This window comes from Triturus cristatus, chromosome 2_2, assembly GCF_964204655.1.
Source record: "Triturus cristatus chromosome 2_2, aTriCri1.1, whole genome shotgun sequence".
Taxonomy (NCBI): Eukaryota; Metazoa; Chordata; class Amphibia; order Caudata; family Salamandridae; genus Triturus; species Triturus cristatus.
Window position 1 is genome coordinate 335,593,486 of NC_140582.1, and position 6,207 is coordinate 335,599,692.

At 41.6% G+C, this 6,207-nt stretch overlaps 1 long non-coding RNA gene and 1 pseudogene across 1 annotated transcript; both read right to left on the minus strand.

The window, feature by feature from the left end:
* Window positions 1–1,004: 1,004 nt before the first annotated feature.
* LOC146862232 (cis-aconitate decarboxylase pseudogene) lies at window positions 1,005–2,539 on the minus strand (annotated as a pseudogene).
* A 551-nt stretch (window positions 2,540–3,090) lies between these two features.
* LOC146862233 (uncharacterized) lies at window positions 3,091–5,523 on the minus strand. Its single transcript, XR_014978397.1, has 3 exons — window positions 5,349–5,523; window positions 3,535–3,632; window positions 3,091–3,238 (listed from the first exon to the last, which is right to left on the minus strand). It is a non-coding gene; the product is annotated as an uncharacterized LOC146862233 (long non-coding RNA).
* Between the last annotated feature and the right edge of the window lie 684 nt (window positions 5,524–6,207).

Sequence of the window (6,207 nt, forward strand, 5' to 3'; positions counted from 1 at the left end):
AGAATACAAACAACAAACCTTTATTATAGGTGGCAGTAAGGATATAGTCCCACCATCAGTCCATACCAAATATCCACATATATTTGAAACTAAAGTATTTGAATACAAAACTTGAGAAGCTCCACAGTAATTATGAGTAGATTCACAATGAACTGAAACACCAAAGAGTGCTCATCTCCAAATTTCTCAACCTGTAAATCAAATACCCAGGATGATATGCTTCTCAAGGTAAAGTTGTATTAGAGATGCTGACTTGTTAGAAATAAATTACCGAACTATCCGCATACAGGAGGACTTATGTTTGTCTGACTAGAATCACTTTCAGTTTAGCATGCAACCTGTGACTATATTTCCCCTACAAAGCTCAATAGAGATTTGAAATTACATACAGCACAAAATGCAATCACATCTCATATGCATGTAGGAGAGGATCAAAAAGCCCCACCTCCCACCTCTTTTTGTCATCAGTAGGTTTACTATATGGTGATTCTAAATATTGGTCAGTATGTGTGATTGAGTGGAGTGGCTCACAGAATAGGTTGGCAAAATGTATGATTTTCTGTGTATTTCCCACATGTTTGATTAACAGTATGCTCCACTTTCCAGCACACATGGCACCAGTTTGTGAGCACTCTGGATTGAGAACTTCCATAGTGGTGCAAACTGTATGGCAACAGCCGAAAAATGTTAAAATGTAAAATGTGTGCCATGATTAGATCAATCTTTGGTACTTGTTCAGATATGTATATTCCGGCTGTGATATGAGTAGTTGCGCTTCCAAGGGAAGTTTCTAAAAACAGAGATGGTTGTGAAACTCTAGTAGGAGGGCTAGCATGTTGAGCAACAGCTGATAAGGAGAGTTTCATATGTAAGGTCTGTGTGTGAGAGAATTGAGTCTCACTGTCACCAAGTCGTGGCCACCCTGTAAGGTAGCATCTTAAAATGTCAGCAGCTTTACACATCAAAACATTAGAATCGCTGTACAATAAATTCAGAGACTTTATTCAAAATTAAATAACCACAGAAAGCACAAAATATGTTTCACTGACGAACATGAGAGATTGAAATAGAAAGTCCTTGCAGTGACCTATTTTGTCCAGTGTTTTTAGAAAAGTACACATAAGAGAGCGCGGCACAGGGAGAATTCAGTACAAGAGCAATATTGAAGATCCAGCTGGTCCTATCTTTGGCCACTAGGGGTGAATCACTTAGTTGGAAAAAGAAGTGGCATTTCAGTGAGATGAGGTCACATTTTTTAAAACATTTAAAAAAAACAAATAATAAATAACAATAAATACAAATTGTATTTTACAGTACTTACAAAGTACTGATGAGGTTCTAGGAAACTTAAGCATATTGTTTCTGGCCAGCCAGATGCTTCTGTATTTGTATTAGGTTAAAAGGGGACCTCACTGTACTGTGAGAGATAACAGCACCTTTCATGAAAGGAGAGGACATAATTGACGCTCATCGTTTTATAGAATAAATTGGTAACGTCCCTCTCCTTGAGTCGATTTTCAATCTTGTGTAAAACTAGTTAATGCAAAGATAAATGCACCCGGTGGTTCATTTAAAGTTTTACTTCCACTTTGTGAGAGGAATTAATTTTGATTGAACACGTTTACTGCAGGGAGGATACCAGTTGTGAACAGTCTGCAAGGCTTTCTATCTCCTTCACTACCTCAATAATTTCTTGTGCCTGGTCTTGGTGGAGCACACGGGTAGCATTGGAGAGGAACTTCTCATGGAGTGATTCTTGACTGAGGGGCTTCCTCCAGTGTCCATAGAAGGTGTCACATCTGCCGGTCACGATCTCCCCACTCTCCAGGAGCAGCGCTACTTCTCCGTACATCTTGTCAAAGTTAGCTACATTGTCTTCAGGGTGCTCCACCACCACCTTCTTCAAAAGGTTGATGAGGTCTGGTCTCCTAAGGCTGTCCTCACTGAAGGAAGAAATGCCCACCTCGCCATCGAGGAGGGCTGTGCAGGCGTTGAACTGGAAGGAGTGTCGCGCTTCGTGCTCAGACTCTGGGAAGGGCCTGTTGATATACTTAGAGACTGGGACCCTCAGAAGAACAGTGCGGATGGAAGCAGGGTTAAAGGAGCCCGTTATATTGGTGACTCGGTTTCTGACTGAGATGGCAGCGTCTGCCACCCAGTGCATGCCCAAGTGAGCTGGGAACCTCTTGAAGCCGATGTCTTGCTTCTCCAAGAGAAAGCTGTAATCTTGATCTGGAATTGCCAGCGACGAGGGCTGGTAGTCACCATAGAAAGCACTGAACCCAGAGCAGCCGGGCACATCGTCCAAGATAAGTGGGTTGGCTTCCATCCCACGGGCAGCCAGAAGTGCTGCTTCCATCCCAAAGCGGGTCGCATTGCCAATATGGAGAGGCTTGGCAAGAGTTGCAGCATTGGCCATAGGTGCTCCTGCCAGAGAGGCAGCAATTGCCAGAGCATGGGCACATTGTTCTGCATTCAATGAAAGGAGTTTTGCTGTAGCAGCAGCACTGCCCATAGTGCCAACAACTGAAGGAGGGTGGAACCTGAAGGAAACACAAAGATCTGTGTCAGACATCGAATAATGATAATACCAAAACAGATTTAAAAGAGGGGTAATGCTAACAATAAGTGTGAATTACGGAAATATACTTAAAGCATGTGAGACAGTAATGCTATCATGCAGTACGAGGAAACAGAAAAAATGCTAGGATCTAATCAAGCATTTGACACAAACAAATAATCTAGTTACAGTGAACAGAAAAATAAATGTTACCACTTTTACATTGTATTGTGTGCTATCCACATACATGATTTTGTTTGAATCACAGATTCCTCTTGCAGATATTTCTGCCCTTTGCCCCCATCAGACACACATTATAACATTCCCTCTCTCCATGGGTCTCACATATAGAACATGGAATATTTCTACCCTATTTCAGCATCATAACCATGCCCAGGAGATACTGGAGCCCCCTATGGGCATCATTTGTTGGCCATGGGATATTTCTGCCCTTTGTGCGCATCATACAAACCTTTTAGGGATATTGCTGGCTTCATTGGAGAAACGCATGAGTCTTCCTTGTACCTCAATGCCCACGTTGAATGCCAACAGGAAGTCTGGGCCACTGGGTCGGAAACCCACGGGCAACATCTGTGTGGCAGCCATTAGAGCCGTCAGCACAGCACCTGACGGGTGAGTGGCAGGGTGCCAAGTGTCATCGAAGTCCATGGAGTGACTCTGTTAGAAGAGGAGTAGAGGATTAGAAGGTCTTTAAAGAAGGGTAGGTCAGGATGTGATGTTAAGCAGAGAGATTGTGTCAACGACCAATGGAAACAATTTACAAAAGTGTAGGATTCATATTCTAAGATTTGCTTGAGTGACTGTGCCATTGTCCAATACAGACTCTTTACAGAAGTGGAAACAGACAAGATTTTACATTGGCGGAGACAGCATTTAAGTAAAATTCTCACAAACTCATCGCTCTTAATCTATGATTGATTGATAAAGTGATTGACAGCTTTCAAAATCCTTACCGCTACTCCATTGAGTTGACATATGCAGCCAGCGTAGGTGGGAGTCTCAATCCTTTCCTTCCGTACACAGAGCTGATGGCAGATAAGGAGTACATGTCCTGTTGGAGAAAGAATTAATTTAGAAATCGACAGTGTACCTAGACACCTAGTGGTGGAACAACAGAGCTTGTGGGAATGTGGGTTATTCAACTCTAAACACAGGATGATTCAACCTCAAACGTGGTGGTGTGTATTAGAAGAAATGCATGTGCAGGTAAGGTGTCTCTGTGAGTAGATGTAGTGTTTCTGAAGGACAGTTGTACAGTGGATCAGAGGTTGCAATGTTTATTTAGGTACCATAGTCCATGCTCACAGTCCTGCCAGTGTCTTACGATATGGACTGCTTAACATGTGAAGGCAACCTGGTGTGTGATTAGTGGATGAGTATTTCATGGTGGATGAGTAAATAATGGTGGATTTTGTGACTTTGTCTTTCTCTCTTATCTGTTATTCCAGTGAGATGGTCACACTGTTCTTCTAGAGGGTTATTTAATGGGTGAGGGGTTCATGGTGTGTTGCTTGGTAAGATCCAAGATTCGGATAACCAGGTAAAATCTCATGGTGATACTGAACAACGAAAGTCTCAAAGGGGTTTTGATTAAGGGACGGTTTGAATCCTGAGACATGGTTTTAATCAATGCCTCCTTTTCTCTCTGAGTAGTTCAAAGATATGCTAACTTTCTGTGTCAATGCAGGGTGTTTAAATGCTTGTGTGTTACAAGATGTGTTGTTCATTTTGCTACCAGCCTCACCTTGACTGACATGACTCCTGGATAATGGTGCACTCTACTGATGTACAAGGTTTTAATGGACGTGTAATCCTTGGTGTGCTTTTTGCTTGGACCCTGTCTGTTTTTAACTCATAAGGTCGCCAGGAAATTATGGCCTAGTATGTTTTTAATTGCTGGGTGACGAATGGTGGGCTTGCTTTGACCTATGTCTCAGGCTGGATCAAAGGGAGATGGTGGACATTGCTGGAATAGAAAGCTTTAATGAATGGATTTTACATTAGTGTTCTTTGGTGTGTTCCATGCTTTGGTGACGGTAGCCTTTTACATGGCAGGATATCGGGGATACAGTCACACCCTTGGACTAAAAGGGCCCGATTCACAGAACTAACTTAAGACAAAATCCTAAACTTACTACCATTTTGGTATTCACAGAAGGCACTTACTCATTTTGGTATTCACAGAAAGCACTTACTAATTTCGGTATTCACAGAAGTTAGGAGTCCTAACTTTAGGACTCCTAAATGCCTTCTGTGAATACCGAAAGTCTTAAAATTAGGATTTTTCTCAATTTAGTAGTCCTAAATTTAGACTTAGGACTACTAAATTGAGAAAAATCCTAATTTTAAGACTTTCGGTATTCACAGAAGGCATTTAGGAGTCCTAAAGTTAGAAATCCTAACTATACTACTACTAAACTGAGAAAAATCCTAATTTTAAGACTTTCGGTATTCACAGAAGGCATTTAGGAGTCCTAAAGTTAGGACTCCTAACTTCTGTGAATACCGAAATGAGTAAGTGCCTTCTGTGAATACCAAAATGAGTAAGTGCCTTCTGTGAATACCAAAATGGTAGTAAGTGCCTTCTGTGAATACCGAAATGAGTAAGTGCCTTCTGTGAATACCAAAATGAGTAAGTGCCTTCTGTGAATACCAAAATGGTAGTAAGTTTAGGATTTTGTCTTAAGTTAGTTCTGTGAATCGGGCCCAAAGGGTTTTTAATTGTTCTGCATGGTGTTTTGCTTAGTGTGTTCAAGTCTCCTCTTACCTGGCAGTATCCCAGGGCGATGTTGAACACATGGGTCGTGCTTCCCACCAGTCCAACGCCAATGCTGTCCAGGATCATACGCTTGCTTCGGTGCCGCACAGTTTGGGACAGGTGATCTGCCTGGACTCCATGTATGAAGGAAGCAAAGCTGCTAGTGACCGCCTTCTCCAGGGGGCTCCCCTCCAGCGCTGAATGAAGAAAAGAGAGACGATCGGAACTACAAGCATTCTGGGTGGGCATCAGACACAAATCCAGCTGATCTGGGCCAGAACCACATGTTGTTTATATGGGACAATCTTTACCCAGGACTCTTGGGGCCCGATTCACAGATCTAACTTAAGACAAAATCCTAAACTTACTACCATTTTGGTATTCACAGAAGGCACTTGTTCATTTTGGTATTCACAGAAGGCACTTACTCATTTCAGTATTCACAGAAGTTAGGAGTCCTAACTTTAGGACTCCTAAATGCCTTCTGTGAATACCGAAAGTCTTAAAATTAGGATTTTTCTCAATTTAGTAGTAGTAAAGTTAGGACTCCTAACTTTAGGACTCCTAAATGCCTTCTGTGAATACCGAAAGCCTTAAAATTAGGATTTTTCTCAGTTTAGTAGTAGTATAGTTAGGACTCCTAACTTTAGAACTCCTAAATGCCTTCTCTGAATACCGAAAGTCTTAAAATTAGGATTTTCTCAATTTAGTAGTAGTAAAGTTAGGACTCCTAACTTTAGGACTCCTAAATGCCTTCTGTGAATACCGAAAGCCTTTAAATTAGGATTTTTCTCAGTTTAGTAGTAGTAAAGTTAGGAGTCCTAACTTTAGGACTCCTAAACTGAGAAAAATCCTAATTTTAAGACTT